Source organism: Jaculus jaculus, chromosome 10 (assembly GCF_020740685.1).
Source record: "Jaculus jaculus isolate mJacJac1 chromosome 10, mJacJac1.mat.Y.cur, whole genome shotgun sequence".
NCBI classification, from domain to species: domain Eukaryota; kingdom Metazoa; phylum Chordata; class Mammalia; order Rodentia; family Dipodidae; genus Jaculus; species Jaculus jaculus.
In genome coordinates this window covers 69,330,539-69,348,901 of record NC_059111.1, presented here as the reverse complement: position 1 = coordinate 69,348,901, position 18,363 = coordinate 69,330,539, and positions in this window count along the sequence as shown.

Here is an 18,363-nt window from a genome sequence, read left to right as displayed (position 1 = left end):
GCAGTAAAGAAAAATGAAGTTACAAAATTTGCAGAAAAAATGGATGGATTTGAAAAGGATTATACTAAGTGAGGTAACCCAGGCCCAGAAAGCCAAGCACCACATGTTCTCTCTCATATGTGGATCCTAGCTACAGATGATTGGGCTTCTGTGTGAGAGTGAAAATGCTTGGTAGCAGAGGCCAGTAAATTGAAAAGGAGACATAAAGGGAATAGAAAGGAAGGGAGGAGGATACTTAATAGGTTGATATTGTATATATGTAATTACAATGATTGTAATGGGGAGGTAATATGATGGAGAATGGAATTTCAAATGGGAAAGTGTGGGGTTGGGGAGGGAGGGAATTACCATGGGATATATTTTGTAATCATGGAAAATGTTAATAAAAATTAAAAAAACATTTTATATAGAGAAAAGTACTGAACATATGAATTCATTTAAATGTGTATTGAGCTGACAATTATATAATATCAATTATATAATTATAAAATTGATAGTCCTAACTTTTACTTGGTTACCCAAAACAAGAACAAAATTGAATCAATCATTTCATACCTTTGGCTTCATGGTTCATAAGGCACAATGCAAAGGCTATATTTTAAATTTAACAGTGTGTTTCATCTATTTCTCATCCATGCCCTTCCTCAGTTCCTAAATTCATTTGTTACTTTCAACTAATCTGTTAACTTAGATATAATTATTAAATAATAATGAACTGGTGGTATTTATGACTATGGATATTTTATCCATTCACTACACAGAAAATATTTTGACACTAAGAACAAATTTGCTTCAGCAATCCGGTCTAAAATTTTATAGCAATTTGTAAAATGGCTCATGCTTTGATGCAAAATCTCTTTCATTTTTAACCCAATTTTAGGGAACAAACAAGAAAATATGTGGCAGATATTTCCCTTTGATCTTCAAATTGGAAGAAGCTTCTCTTTTCTCAATAAAATATGTTGGCTAAAGTTATATAAGAAAAAAGTATGAAGAATGTAAGAGAAAGGGTGAATAAGTGCATGGTGGTATGTTTTTTTCTTATAAGTAAATTTCAAAGATGCCAAACATGTTTCAGAAAGTTTCACCATCCCATAGGATACTGGAGACTGAAAGAACAAAGAATTGTGTGAAGTCTGAGAAAATTTTAGGCCATATTTAAGAGGCTTCACCCGGATAAAGAAACCACTGGGGAGGAGCTACTAGTGGTTTACCATATAAGGACACACCCTGTTTGGTACAAATTTCCTTTGCCCTATAAGACTTCCAGACTTCCTGATACAAAACACTGTTCTTCTATTCTGTGCTTCATATGACAAATACAAAAGTAAAAACAACAAAAATATCATCTTCCTTACAACATTTATGAATAATTCTCTTCCCACACTGAATTGTTGATGCCTTAAAGGTCGAAAGCATTTATTTTAAAGTTTGATGGTTATAGAATAACCAGAGTATTAATTATCTATATTATGTGGGTCAACTTTATTTTTTCCTTGACATATTACTACACTTTCATTCTATACATATATTCATAATTCTATATTTTTCTCTCTTGTCCCTGTTTTTGCATTATATGAACATATAGTAACACTTGTAGCTGCACATATCTACTGTAATCAGGGCAGGGAAACCACATGTGGCTCCCTGGATTAAAATAAGATTATGTAGATGCTCACTAACCGTCTATGTGGCCATGATGATTGATGGGGTATTGGTCACCCCCATATAGGCTTTTCTATGATCTTCCTTCCTCGACATCATTGACATGTCTTAGCTAGAATTCATACATTTCATTTCATTATCATTAGAAGAGCAAACATCAGACTTAATTCTGCCTAAACTTCCAATTAACTCTTCTCCTGATTATAGATCAACAGGAGGATGCTGTCCTTCTTTCTTACTATTAGATAGTTTACTTAGAAATATTCAATAAAAAGATACCTATCACTCTTTAAAAGACAGTATGTTGGAGTTTCTACACACTGTCCACAAAAATATGCTTATACTTATAAAACTAGGAATAAAATTTCTCAATTTATCATAAGTATACACATAATTATATATGCAAAAGAAGTAAAATTAAGTAATATATCTGTAAAAATACTTCAAAACCTTTAAGTGCATTAAGCCTAGGGATCAGAGCTAAACAGTGAAAACTAAAATAAATTGCTAAAGACTCAATTAGAAAGACACTAAATATAAAAGACCCAATAGTTTAGCAGCATGATTAAAACTCATAGATCTCTCTTCTTTCACCACACAAATGTGCCACCCCAAACAAAACAGTTAAATCACTCATGGGTTAATAAGTGCCTTTAGGACTTATTTAAGGAAAGAGACAGGACAGTTGCAGAAACCAAGATTGGAAGGCACTATAAAGAGATCTAGGTGGTCATATCTTTGTAATTTCCTTAGGATAAGTTATAACAAATCCTGTCTCTAATGAGAGACTTAGATTTTGTTCCCAGGACATGTCACAGTAAATCAGATCACTACAGCAGTCCTTCATCCTTGAAGAGCACTGAAAACAAGAAAGTGTGTTTCCAAGAACATGGAAAGGTAAACTATTATTTACTGAGCAAATTTTCTGTGCAAATTAAAATGTCATACTTTAATTTATTCAATCTTCCACCATATTCTTTCCCTTCAGGAAAGGCAGAAGAAACACCATTTTGGAAATAAGTCAGGTCCAATAATTAAATACTTAGGGATACAACAGTGGAAGTAACATTTAAACAGGATATAAACCTATTTATAACTAACTTCAGTACATATACCTTCTTTGGTAATTGTTTTTGAAACATGGTCTAATTTTGTAGTCTAGGTTTGCCTACAAGTCACTATATAGCCTAGACTTGCCTCAGATTCATGACAATCTTTTTGACTCAGCCTCCCAAAAAACTGGGATTACAAGTGTAGATGAACAGGGACAATTTGCCTTTTCTTGCAAATACTTGTGCAGATACTAAAATGTATAGTCTAAAGAATAATGGTGCTGTAGAGATTGCTTAGTGGTTAAGGTATTTGTCTGCAAAGCAAAAGATTTCAATTCGATTCCCCAGAACCCATATAAGCCAGTTGCACAAGGTTACAATGCATCTGGAGTTTGTTTGCAGTGGCTGGAGGCACTGGTGCGCCCATTCTCTGCCCCCCTTCCCTCTTTCTCTCTCACTTTCTCAAATAAATAACTAATTATAATTGAAAAAAGAATAAGATGGCAGATTATGTGGTATTCTAAAAAGTATTGTAAGGAAGAATCATATAAGCAAATAAAATCATTTAAAAAATCTAACAACAAATGTTGGCAAGGATGCAAAGAAAGAGAAACTCTCATCCACTGTTGGTGGGAATGTAAACTTCTTTTTTTTTTTTTTTTTTGGTGGTATTTTTTTGAGGTAGGGTCTCACTCTGGTCCAGGCTGACCTGGAATTAACTCTGTAGTCTCAGGATGGCCTTGAACTCATGGCGATCCTCCTACCTCTGCCTCCTGAATGCTGGGATTAAAGGTGTGTGCCACCACGACCGGCTTATGGACTGTGAACTTTTATAATCACTATGGAAATCAGTTTGTAGATTACTGAAAAAGATGAACATAGAGCTACCAATAGACTTAGTCATTCCTTTACTAGTCATTTATCCTAATTGCTCCATGCATCACTACAGAAATATTTGTTCAACCATGTTTATAGCTGCTCATTCATTATAGCTAAGAACTGGAATCAACCCAGGTACCCATCACTGGATGAATAAATAATGAGTTGTAGTACATTTACACAATGGAAATCTACTCAGCAGTAAGAAAAAAAATGATGCAATGAAATTTGTAGAAAAATGGATAAACTTGGAACAGAGCAAACTCACACAATCACAGAAAGACAAATGGCACATGGTCTCACTTATCTGTGGTTCTTAACCTGGACCAACTCAAGTTGCTGACATTCTTGATCAGCAATTCAAGGCTCAGAAAATAGAAATGGATGGGTTTGGAGGGAAGGGAAGAGGATAGTGGGGGAAAATAAACACAAAACAAGATTCAAAATGAACTAGTACCATAGTAACCTTTATATCTGAAGACAGACTAAAAGTTATAACCCTGAACAGGAGTAAGGGGGAAGCATCTGAAAAGAAGGGCCCTGAGGAGAGTATGATAAAATCTAAGCTTCAAATATTTTGTTGTTGTTGTTGTTTTCGTCTCTGGCCTATAACTCTCAGTACCAAAATATGTTGCTACCCAATATGAGCTGTTGATCAGAGAACTACGAGGTCACCCAATCAAGACAGCTTTCTATAAAAGCACTTGATTATCTGCCTGAGGCAAGAGCTAAAACGCTATTGCTGAAGACACCATATGCTGTGTACACACAGCATGGAGGGACCTGGCTGGAGTTCAGAAGAAAGCCAGTCCCCAGAGAGTTAACCTATCTAGTACTAAAAAGCGCTACATGAGCTACTGTGGGAAAATAACCAACACTAGTCTGAGCAACCAGAGGTCTAAGCTACCCAGAAGCAAACACCCTGAAAGGTTGTACATGCCAGTGCAATGGTGGCACACAGCCTTGGTGGGTAACCTATAGCTTTCTGATTAAGAGATCCATGCAGTGTAGAGGAACCGGTATCTTGAATTGGGAATCAGAGCAGAATACTATGGAGACAATGATTATGCTCTCCAGTATCTAGCTCTCACTAGTCTTTGGCTAAAAGAGAAAATACATACATCAAATTCTCCCTAAATTGATAATGCTAATCCCATTTAAACTATTACTTCACTCTCTGTTAGAGAAGCTGTTGTGTTCTTTTCCAGAAGGTGGTGAGACCTGAGGAGATTAATCCTGACACTTCAACCAAGCTCCAGCTGACACTACAGAGGAACTGAAGAAAAGAGCAAAAGTGCTGCTTCCATGCTGAACATTATGATCAGCACCAGGCTGAAGGAGACAGAGGCTGAGGATACTCAACACCTACCAAAGCACAGATCCAGAGGCTCCTAAGAGCTCATGACTGAAGTAGACTTAAGATTCACCCATCATGACTCAGGAATTTTGTGGAAGAGGGGGAAGAAAGATTTATGAGCCACAGTTTGTGACATCATGTCCAGAGACATTCATTACTGCCCCCCCCCAAAGAAGAACTGACTGCTGTTCCCACATAACCCACAACCCCATGGGAAATACCTGCAACTCCACTGAGAAGTATCCTTAACAGAATGGGGGCAGGGACAAGGGAAAAGAGTGTACCAGCACATGATGTATCCATACAAAATGTGTTGTTAGATAATAATAATAATGGCAACAAAAATTTAAAAAAAGTTTTGTCATGACAGCATTGTTCATGAAAATTCCATAATCAATTGGCATCACTGTCTAAATCATCCAAAGTGATAAAATATAAGTATGGAACTGGTTATCATATACTTTAGACCTATAATTCCACTCTGGCTATCATTATATAGTATAAGTAATAGCTTATCTAGATTTATGAAATGAGTCTCTTTTTATGACCTCATACTTTTGTAAAGGACTCTAGCTTCTCGGTAAGTTGTGTTTATATATTATATAACAAAAGTAGCCAGTAATTACTTCTCAAATATGGTTGGAGATCATTCCAGCCATTTGACTGTATCATTGTCTAGGAACATGAAAAAAATGTATGTGATATGTAAAGGGAAAACCAGGTCACCTCTTCGTTCTAAAAAATAAAGATTCGTTAGTTTACCAGTGCTCATATATGTCTGTATACTTTCCTAACTTATATATTAAAGAAAATGTTTAGATATGAGTAAAATTAGTTTTAAAAATGTAGCAATGATAGTCACCTACTAGCTGACATTCGCAATGTAGGACTTTCCTGAAATACTTTAATTATAGTGATAGTAATAACATGGAACTGCAATAATCATTTTGTTAGAAATTCAGTTTCTTCTCCATTTTCTTGCTCTCTCCCTCTGCCGCAACTGTCAGTCTTAGAAAATAGAAGTATTTCGAATACAATGTGTCAAGAACACTAACACATTTTGATTTGTCAACCTATTAGCAAATGAGCAGTTGCCCATGCTCTGACCCAGACTTTTACTTGTCCAGATGACTAAGAAATCAGATTTTATTTTAGACTGCAAAATAAGAAGGAAATGGTATGCTGTATTGCCCATACTAAGATATTTAGCCACATAATCTTTTTTTAATAGAAAAATCGATGTTTAATTGTTAAGATTCCAATTCAGCTTTATTCACTGCCACCACTTTAAGTGGTAGCATCATTTGATCCTGACTTCAAATCTCCAATTAATTTCAACAGAAATTCTGAGTAGTATTTAATACCAGGATCAAGAGTAATAGCTTCACTTCTCATTTTATAGAATTTACTCATGCTATCCCAGAAATCATGTTCCCCAAGGACAGAAAGATAGATTGAAATGATTACTGAGAAGAGTGGATTCGCATTAACTTCAGTTTTAAACACTAATCAGGAAACTTAATTAGATGCCCTATTTTCTTATTCCTCAATTTTTGAAAGCAGAAGCTAAGAAGAATTTTTTTTCACTTTTTCTAATTATCAAGTCTGGTTTCACTACAGATAGAAAATCTGGGTGTTGATTTCCTGACATTTCAAACTAAAAATTTCCAGGTGAAAAAATAAAAACTATTAAATACTTAGGTATTTGTAATAAAATTATGTTAGCTCTACTTGACTCTGTTGCTTTAGAACTAAAGCCTTGAAACTTGTCACAAGTCTCAAAAATAAAATTGCTTGAGTAGCTGAGGAGAACTGTATTAAAATGCAAATTTCCAGCTGTTAATATTTCTTCAAAAACCAATAATCCCTCAAGGCCACCAATATGTCATAATACTTAATGGAAAAATATCCCTGAGGCAGAATGGCCTTTCTAAGTTGACTTTTGATTAAACTTAAAATATTATATGGAGAAAAATGAAAATAAAATATAACATAAAAATAGAACTCACCTGAAATGCCATCCAACATGCAATTAGGTAAGAAGGAAGAGAAAGTTTCAACTGACATCACTGTATGACTAGTTATCCTGCCTAGAGATTAGCCAGTGATTATAATATAAAGTATATAAATCTTACCACAGTTCAATAATTGTGTATTTGTGTTGAAATATGTGTCTGCAAAACACTCGATTTTGAAAATATCCATAATTATTTTGCCAAATTATAATCATTTGGCCAAGTGACACAAACTACACAAAGTGACAAAACTCTCTGTAAGAATTTAAAAGCTTTGCTTCTTAGTGTGAATTTGGAGCTCTTAGAATGCAAGAAAGGATTGTGAAGTATTTGCTTAAGTAAGCAACATGGGTTTTGCAAGAAATGAGACCAATTTTTTTAAATTTAGTCACATCTAGAATTGGAATAATTCAAATTTTTCTGATTAAGTAATAACAAATAACAAAGTATACAAATAGATGACCTTTTTAAACATTCTTTGAATCTCTCCTTGATGAGAATGAAAATCTTCTTCTTATCTTTGTTAAAAAATTAAGTAGTATAAATATCTGTTTGAAATTCACTTCTAACTATATAAATATCTATACAATTTTCTTTGGCTATCTAAAGTGCCCACTGTCATATCAACTACCATTGCTTTTGCCCAAAGAGTTAGTCATCCATCTACTGATGGCAGCAAGAGCCACTAGTGGTCCATATGAGAATTGATTTCTATGTTAACCAATGGAAATTCACAGATCTAAATGTAGTATCAACTTCATAGTTGTAAGTGAATTAAAGTGGTTACAGATTGCAAAAAATAAACAATTAATATGTAATAAATAATCCTTTAGATCTGCAAAACAATGTTTTTCACAGCTTGAAAACTCAGAACAAAGCTTTTCATTTAATTTAATTAAACTTAAACTTGGTCATGTAAGTAAGTATTTTTACTTATTCCTCTTCTAACTATTGTATTAAAGAGTTCCATATATCACACAAACTGAGAAAAGTAATGACAAGTAAAAGGGAACTAATATACCAGAAATCACACCATTTCAATATTCATATGTCTAATGTGTCATTTAAAAATAAATTGTAGTGAAGATTTTAAAGGTTCCTAAGTGGACAGTTTTATCTGGAGAAAGTAAATAGCAAATAGCATAATTTACTTTGGAATAGTTCTCAGATCTCAAAATAAATAGCTTGTAAGCAGGAGGAGCTCAGGATGTAACTCAATGGTAGACAACTTGTCTAGCATATGAAAGTTCTAGGTTCTATTCCCAGAAGAAATAAATAAATAAATAAAGCTTGTTTCTCTTCTCTCTTTCTTTTGGTCTGATTTGCTAAGGGTTTATCAATCTTGTTTATCCCATCAAACAACCAACTCTCTGTTTCATTGATTCTTTGGATATTTTTTTGTTTCTATTTCATTAATTTTGGCCCTAATCTATATTATTTCTTCCTGTCTACTGATTTTTGATTTCCTTGTTCTTCATTTTCAAAGGCTTTAAGGTGAATCATTAGTTCGTTTACTTGCAACCTTGCTAATTTCTTAGTACAGGCACTTAAAGCTGTACATTTACCTCTTAGGACTGCCTTCATTGTGTCCCAGAGATTTTGATATGTTGTGTTCTCATTATGATTTAACTCTATAAATTTTTTGATTTCATTCTTGATTTCTTCATTGACACATTCATCATTTAGTAGTGTGTTGTTTAATTTCCATGATTTTGTGTATGCTCTATAGCCTTTCTTGCTATTGATTTGTAGTTTGATTCCATTGTGGTCAGATAGAATGCAAGGAATGATTTCAATTTTCCTGAATTTGTTAAGATTTGCTTTGTGTCCTAATATATGGTCTATTTTAGAGCGTGTTCCATGTGCTGCTGAAATTAATGTATATTCTGCAGCATTTGGATGGAATGTCCTATAGATATCTGTTAGGTCCATTCTTTCTATGACCTCATTTAGTCCAGATGCCTCTCTGTTTATTTTCTCCCAGGATGACCTGTCAATTGATGAGAGTGGGGTGTTGAAGTCACCCACTACCACTGTGTTTGGTGTTATCTGTGACCTTAGTTCTCATAGCATTTGTTTGATGACTTTGGGGGCCCCCATGTAGGTGCATATATGCTTAGGATTGTAATGTCTTCCTGTTGTAGGGTGCCTTTAATCAATATAAAGTGGCCTTGCTTATCTTTTTTAACTAATGTTGGACTGAAGTCTACCTTGTCAGATATTAGGATAGCAACCCCTGCTTGTTTTCTAGGTCCATTTGCTTGAAACACCATTTTCCAACCTTTCACCCTAATATAGTGTACTTTCTTTGTACACAGGTGGGTTTCTTGGAGGCAACAAATTGAAGGATCCTGCTTTTTAACCTAGTCTGCAAACCTATGCCTTTTGGTTGGGGCATCAAGGCCATTGATATTAAGAGATAATATTGAAAGGTATGTATTCATTTTTGCAATTTTTTATAGTTCTTCCAGTTTTACCTTTGCTGTCTTGTGTTAACTAGTATTTGAGTATTGTTTGTTTTTTCCCTGTTCCTTATATGTATGATTTTCTTTTTCTTCAGCATGGAGGATTCTTCCAAGTATTTTCTGTAGAGCTGGTTTTGTCTTCAAATACTCCTTTAGCTTGCTTTTGTCATGGAATGTCCTTATTTCTCTGTCTATTTGAATGGATGGTTTTGCAGGATAAAGTAACCTTGGTTGACAGTTGTTATCTTTCAGGACTTGGAAAACATCACTCCACGCCCCTCTGGCTTTTAAAGTTTGTGTTGAGTAATCTTCTGTAATCCTGATAGGCTTGCCTTTGTAACTTGATTTTTCTCTCTGACTGCTTTCAATATTTTTTCTTTGGTTTGTATGTTTGGTAGTTTGATTATAATATGGCAAGGAGAGGTTCTTTCCAGGTTTTCTCTGGCTGGTGTTCTAAAGGATTCCTGTATTTGCATAGGCAGTGAGAAGGAAAAAACTCAGTAGCAGAGACCAGTAAGTTAAAAAGGAGATATAAAGGGAAGAGAATGGAAAGGAGGAGGGTACTTAATAGATTAGTATTGTATATATGTAATAGAAGAGTAGATTACCAGGGGTGAAAAGGCCCAAATGGAGGGCAGGGGAAGAGATTGAGTAAAGGAAAGGTGGAGGGAGGGTTAAGCAAAATCTAAGAGGATGCAAATAAATCATATGGAATCTTCCAGTTTCAAACAATGGAACACTCAGGAGCCATAGATTGTTGTTAGAAGATTTTCAGTACCAGGGATGGGATACCTCCAGTGAATTGTTGGCCAGGGAGGTCCCTGATGCCCCCAAAACATTATAGGCCATTGCTGAGGCCCTTGGTTTCCCACCAGGAATCGATGGTAAGACCCTATTGTTGAAGACTCCACATACTTGGGCTATAAGGCCACTGAAAATTCCTGCTGGAACTGAGCTGATAACCTCCTCCATGTAGACCAGCTGACACAAACCTGGAAGAAGCCATTCTACATGTAGTTCAATCAGAGAAAGAGATATCACCAGTGAAGATACTCAACAGTGGACATTGCAAGCCTTATAATTGGCCAGCCAGCCAAATGAACCAATGGGTTCAATAGTGGCACATCTGTCATGGTGGAAACCAACTACCCTCCAATTGGACTGGAGGCCCACTCCATGGGGGGGGAATACATCCCTGATACTGAAAACTTAAAACAGGGGTTGTCATGAGCCCAAGGGGTGTAACATCTGCTGATGTCTAAATAAGCATATATACTATGCTTATCAAACTGCCCAGTAAGCACTTCTCTTAATATTTATACCCTTATGTTAATGCTACTCTCACTTTGGGTAGAGAATCTTCTCTTTTCAGATGGCAGTGACCTTGGGATGACTCAGAATGTATCATAGTGCTGGGAAGAAGTGACTGGAGTACTGAGTAACATCTCGATCACACCTTCCAAGGCTCAGGGTCTAATGCGGAAAAGGCGGTGGAAAGAATGTACGAGCCAAAGGAAGGGTAGGACTCCTTACAACATGCACCCCCAGACACAAAATGGCCTGGATATCCATGACCTCACCATGCCTGACACTACCTACCCAAGACCATCATAAGAGGAGGAAAAGATCATGACATCAAAATGACAGAGAGACTGATTGAGATGGGGAGGGGATGTGATGGAGAACGGAATTTAAAGGGGAAAGTGAGGGGAGAGGGAGGGTATTACCATGGGATATTTTTTAAAATCATGGAAAATGTTAATAAAAATTGAGAAAAAAAAAGTTTGTAAATATGTCTGCACTCCCTCAGTACTACCCAAATGAAAAATAAATCACTTCTAAGTGAAAAAAATTAAAATAAGTACATACTTTCTTTATTCAAAAATCAAATCATACAAAATTACTACAAACTAAATTTTATAGAAAAAATATATAAACAGACTTTCATTTAAAAATCCACATTTTCAAACAACTATGACATTGTCGTAAATATGGAAGATGTATATTTGTTTAAAGCCTCCACATGTCTAACAATGGATCCTTCTCACGACTTTCAGCTGATTTTATAGAGTTACAGTTTGACTTCATACTTCCCATTAAATACACTGGTAAAATTATTTCCTTAATTTTACTTTATTTCAAAATAGAAATGCTAGGAAAATATTCCTGAAAAACACCTCATCTTGAAATCTTTTTTGTGGCTCTGTGAGATATATTTGTCTGAGTGCTCTAAAAACTATAATATGCATTTGAACTTGAAAAAATCTGTTGAAGATTTATACTATGTTTAAAATATAAAAATATTGTTTATCATAAATATCTTTCATCCATTATTTTTATATAAATTTTAACCAGTTAAGACAAAGTAAGGTAAAAATATATTATATTATGTTATATTAACATAATATAATTGCTTTTACTAATGCAATGAAAATTTTTGGATGTAGACTTTTAGGTATTATTTTCTTTCAGATTGAAGAAATTTTTGAGTATTTCTTACAAGCAGAAAAACTTCAGTTTTTCTTTATATGAGAATAATTTTCTTTCATATGAATTTTGAAGCATAGTTTTTCTGAGTATAAAATTGGTTGCAAATTTGTTTCCTTTTTTTACAATAGGTTCTCCCACTTTCTTCTGACCTCCATTGCTTTTGATAAGAAATCTATGACTCATCTTAATCTACTTTTTGCCATTTGTGACGAATTGAAATTCTCTAAAAGCTTTCAAGATTTTTTCTTTATGTTTGATACTCTAGTGTAATGATGATATTTTTGCTTCTGGCTCTTATTGTGTTAATACTATTTCAAGCCATTGGAACTCTTGGCTACATAAATTAATATTTCTCTCTAATTCATACATATTCCCTTGCAATCCCTTCAGATCTTGAAACCCTTGATGATTAACAAATGATGTGTAAATTCTTGTTCATTTTCCTTTATCCTACTGCATTTCTCTTGCTGATTTACTCTTCAAGTTTCATATTTCTTTAGGATAAAATCCACTATTGGACTTTTCCACTGCTTTTTATTTCAATATTTATGCATTCAACCCTAGAAATTCCATTTTGTGCATTATAATTTAGCTTTCATTACTGATAGTTTACATTTCATAACAGATAATTTACTTTATTTTTATGATACACTTTTCATGTTTGGTCTCATGGTCTTTTTAATATATTTTTTTAATTAATTAATTTATTTATTTGAGAGCGACAGACACAGAGAGAAAGACAGATAGAGGGAGAGAGAGAGAATGGGCGCGCCAGGGCTTCCAGCCTCTGCAAACGAACTCCAGACGCGTACGCCCCCTTGTGCATCTGGCTAACGTGGGACCTGGGGAACTGAGCCTCGAACCGGGGTCCTTAGGCTTCACAGGCAAGCGCTTAACCGCTAAGCCATCTCTCCAGCCCCATGGTCTTTTTAAACAGAAGTATTTTCCTGTTTCTTTACAGAAGTCAGGAATATGTTGAAAATTGGGCTTTTGTGGCTTATGTTATAAAAATTCTGGATTCTGTTCTCTATGTTGCTCGTTTTGTTTATCCACCTTGGCTATGAAAGTAAAGTCTGTTTTGACCCTAACGTGTGATATTTTCAACCTTTAAGCTTTTGCTTCTAAAAAGCAGCTATAGCTTGAGTGTTAGCCAATAATTTACATGAGTTGTGTTTTAGCTCCTTTAAGCAGTAAAATTTTGCCCCTTTACTAATAAATCTGTATGTACATTGAAAAAACTGCCTACTTTAAACAATTAACCGATTTTTTCTAATTTTTACTTCAGGGTGTACAAGACTGTTCATTTATTATCTTATTTTTAATAATTTTCCTTAGTTATGGAGTAGGAAAGCCAGGGTCTCTTACTATTGCAAACAAACTCCAGACTTCACATACATCCATAACTTTGTGCACCTGACTTTATGTGGATACTAGGAATTGAACCCAGACCAGCAGACTTTGCAAACAAGTGCCTTCAACCACTTAGCTATCTCTCAAGCCCCCAAAATTTAACTTTTATGATGACAAAGAGCTGAGAGATTTATAGTTTTCCTTTGTTTTAGCATCAAAAAAAATATGTCGTAATCCTCATTCTGGACTCAACTTCTTTGGGGGAGAGAGAGAAAGGCAAAGTTTATTGAGTACTAAATATTATCAGATAGTAGTAAGAAATGCTAGTGTGCTAATATACAGTAGGGGAAACTACAGGTAATAAATATTACATGCTTCAAAAGGCTAAGAGAATGGATTTTAACTTTTGGCAAACATACACATACATGTGTGCATAGAATATGCATGATGTGTACAGTATTTGTACATGTGTGTACAGATTATGTGCCCTTGGTGTATGGATGCAAAGGCCAGAGGAGAACTTCAGGTCCCTTCCTCTTTTGGCTCATCCATAGTTTATTTGAGATGGAGTCTCACCCTCCTCAACCCAGAGCTCTGGTTTTCATACTTTTCTCAGTCAGTAGCACCAACAATTCTCAAGTCTCAGATCTCCACAGGACTGGGCCTATAGACACATTTGGCCATAAATAGCTATTTATTGGTGCTGGGGAATCAAACTCAGATAGCCTTGGGTCCTCTCAGGCATTCATGCTCACACAGCAAGTGATTTTAAACACTGAGGAATTTTTCTAGCCCTATCTTGGTTATTTTGACTACAATCAATAGTAAATGTTTGAAGATGAATCTATGTAGCAATATTTAAACACTACGCATTCACATATGTATTTTTAAGTGTGCTTCATTTTAAAACGAGTCTAATTAAAATTTTAGAAACTGACTCTGTAGTATTATCAATCTTTCAAATAAGCACCCAAGAAGGGAGAGATTTATATCCATGCAATAGGAAATAGATTAGATACGTATGCCAATATGATAATTGCAGGAGGATTTATGAAGTCCATTTGTATGGAATTTTATTAGTATAAGAGAGACAGAACAAGTACTTATATGCCCAATTTGTATATGAATAAACTAAACTCACAATGAATTGCTGACCTGCTAAAATGAACTAATTCAGACATTATTCAAAGCTAGACCTATACCAAGAACCTGAAGAATATTCTATAAAAGCACTTTAATGCGTTTTAACATTTTCATGTCATTGTTTTTGCTGATTTTGTATTTCATATAAATTGCACAAAGCACTGTTACTTAGAAATACCTCTTTACCAACTATAACAGGTTTCATGTAAAGGTAAGGAAAACTAAGTGATATGTAAAAGTTAGATTAGGGCTAGAGATGGCTCAGCAGTTAAGGTGCTTGCCTGTAGAGCCTAATGACCTGGGTTTGATTCACCAGTACCCATGTAAAGCCAGATGCACAAAGTGGCACATGTCTCTGGAGTTAGTTTTCAGTGGCTACAGGTTCTGGTTCATCAATTCTCCCTCTCTCCATTTTCCTTTCTCTTTCTCTCTTCTATCTCCTTCTGCTTATAACTAAATAAGTAAATTTTTTTTTCTTTTTTTTTTTTTTTTTTTTTGGTTTTTCAAGTTAGGGTCTCACTCTGGTCAAGGCTGACCTGGAATTAACTCTGTCATCTCAGGGTGGCCTTGAACTCATGGAAATCCTCCTACCTCTGCCTCCCGAGTGCGCCACCACGCCCAGCATTAAATAATTTTTAAAATCTGAAAAAAGTAGATTTATATTTCATTAATTGTGATGATAACTACTCATTATTAAGTACATGTCAAAATTTAAAAGAACCTAACATTCACAAATTAATAAAGATCTCCATAGCTAATAAAAAAGTGAAGTTGAAGTTCTTCCCCAAACATTACAAAATTCAAACCTCCTTAACCCATGTCTAATTGTGCCCTTAGTACTTGTACAAGACAGCTGCACATGTTAATTTGAAGAGATAGTCCCCAGTTATTCAACCAAGCACCCAGATGCTGCTTTGGCAGCATTTTGTACATATAATTAAAGTCTATGATTAGTTGCCTTTAGGTAAGACAAGTAATACAGGACATTTATGGAGACCTAATTCAATCAGAGAAAAGCCATAAAACAGAGTTGATACTTTCCTAAATCAGAAGAAATATTAATTTCATATTTTAGAATCTTCAGTAGCATTCTAAATGATTTGGCAATATATAAAAGGTTTTATATGTTCCTCATAAAGTAAAAAAACTACAAGTATGTTTTATCACCAAGGCCTGGGGGTTTTAGTAAAACAATAGTGAATAATTTCGGGTACAGCCAGGATATTCCACTTAATTGTGATTACAGACAGAATTTATGATTCCCAAATTCTCCAAGTTTTTTCTTTCATTTACCTTCTCTTGCCATTTAGTAAATGTTAACTGTACCATAAACACAAATTGAAAATCAATAAAGGGATGCATCAATCAAGTTTTAGGAAACTATTACAATTCAAAAGATACATCGGGCGATACTATCCAAGGGGAACAAGAATATACTGCTCTGTTAATGAAGAACTGGCTGCTGATGTCTTGGATTCCATAATAGGTAAATTTTAGGAAAAAAAAAAAGAATGAAAAAACATGAACAGAAAAAAAATTATCTATTTTTCTGTATAAGCCATGTAGCTACCAGTAAAGGATTAAGGGTGTACACAATTCAGCTAAGTATAAAGCCCACACTTTAATTCTTTCCATGTATTTGAGCTGCTCAGTAAGTAGAAAATGAAATTGATATTTTGAGCTTTGTTTTAATTGAGTAGGAATTTTTCTCTAAAAATCATGCTATTTCATTTCCAAGAACAGATGTGGAAAATATAGATTCCTCTAAAATATCCAGGAATAGTTCTTTGCCTTTGACATGAAGATTTTATTCATGAGGATGCTGCCAGTTGTCTGTACTAGGTATACAAGCCATTGACTAGGTTATTCATTAGATTCATGCTCTGATAATGAGAAAGCACATCTTATAATCTTTACACAACTTTTTAATACAGGAAAAATAGCAATCCATCAAAGACCTGTAAAATTACAATGAAATCCACTATGAAAGCTTTCTGATCCTCACATTACTTTCAAGGAGTTTTGTACTGCCAGCTGAGTTGCAGATATTTTTTCTGCTCTCTTTTACAAAATATTTCATTTATTTATTTATTTATTTTCATATTTCTGATCCTCTACCTTGCTGGGAAGCCTCATGCCTGGCAGAAGTCTTTAGTCCCAAACTAATTGGCAAAAATCCTCCTGGGAAGATGGGTTTCCAGCAACCTAACTTCTCAGACTGTATGGGATTTTGCCTATATAAGGGCTGTTGGACATAAGCAACTCAGTGTTCAGTTTGTCAAATGACATAATTAATGAGAAGCTAGATTTTATTGTTATCTTTTTCCTAGAGCCCTCCTGGTGCTAACATATTAGCATCTGAGCGAATTTCATTATTTTTCTTATTTTATTATTATTATGTTCAGAACACTTAATCTTTTTTACAAATTCAAACTAGAATACTATTCTTTTATTTTACAAATTGTTCTCAAAGAGATTATGTACTCTCAACGTCATATTAAATTCTACAGCAGGGATAAAATTTGTTTTTTTACTAATTAATTCAATTTACTTATGCATATTTGCTCTGTTTACATTTCTTTCTTTCTTTTTTTTAACTTTTTTCTTGAGCTTGGCAACACTTCTCTAGAAGGGAACAACTCACTTGAAGAAAAATAAAACATACAGGTCCAAATAAATGTGGCCCTATGCTTATGTGTGAACAACCTTTTCCATTTCTTGTTAATTTCATGGGTGTTCATGCAAACCGAGCCAAACTGCTTAGTTGTGAGGTGTCAAGAAGTTTATAATGTGTGGTTACAGAATGATAACTAGTGCTCTCTCATCATGAATCAATCTGACCTAGAATCAAGACTACATGAAAAACTTGACCAGATAATCTTAAATCTTTCCAAATGTGTTTTCTGTTTGTACCTATGGTAATTTTTTACCTTTGGTTTCTACTTTTTTCAGAAAATATTTTTTCTCAGTCTAAGGGACTCTGAAATGTAGTCATTAATTTGCTTGTTACTGTGATCAAATGCCTGACAAGAAGCAGCTAAAAGGGCTGGAGAGATGGCTTAGTGGTTAAGCGCTTGCCTGTGAAGCCTAAGGACCCCGGTTCGAGGCTCGGTTCCCCAGGTCCCACGTTAGCCAGATGCACAAGGGGGCGCACGCATCTGGAGTTAGTTTGCAGAGGCTGGAAGCCCTGGCACGCCCATTCTCTCTCTCTCCCTCTATCTGTCTTTCTCTCTGTGTCTGTCACTCTCAAATAAATAAAAAAAAAAAAAAAAAAAAGAAGCAGCTAAAAGTACATTTCAGCTTACAGTGCCAGGGACACCTTCCCTCAGGGCAGGGAAGGCATGGGAGCAGAAGCAGGAAGCAGAGCTGGTCACTTTGAATTAGCCATCAGGATTCAGAAAGTAAACAGGAAGTTGGGCTGAGCTATAAAACCTCAGGACCCACCCAAAATCCCATTTCTTCCAACAAGATCCTACCTCCCAAAGGTTCTACAACCTTCCCAACTAGCATAACCAGTTGAGAACCAAGTATTCAAACCCATGTGCCTATGAGGGATATTTCACATTCAAAGCATAACACCAAGTGGCATTTTAGATAATTACTAATATGTCTGATATAACTCTGACATGGAGCTCAATTAATTATATCACTCAAAAGATCAATGCTATTATGTTTAGTAAAGTGCCAAAGATAAGATGTACTCAGAATCAAAACAAATGCTATTGCATAGAAGTTATTTATAGGTTACTAAACCCCAGGAATGAAATCCCTGAAAAAATACCCAAGCCTCTATTTTACAAGAAATAAGCTACAATTTATCAAAGCACCATAAAGTTTCAGCTAGTCAAAGAAATCAGAATCTCACTGTCTACAAAGTTTTTATTAAGCACGGTATTCATATACACAAATGACTGAAGATTAATAAAGTGAAAATATTATTTAAAACT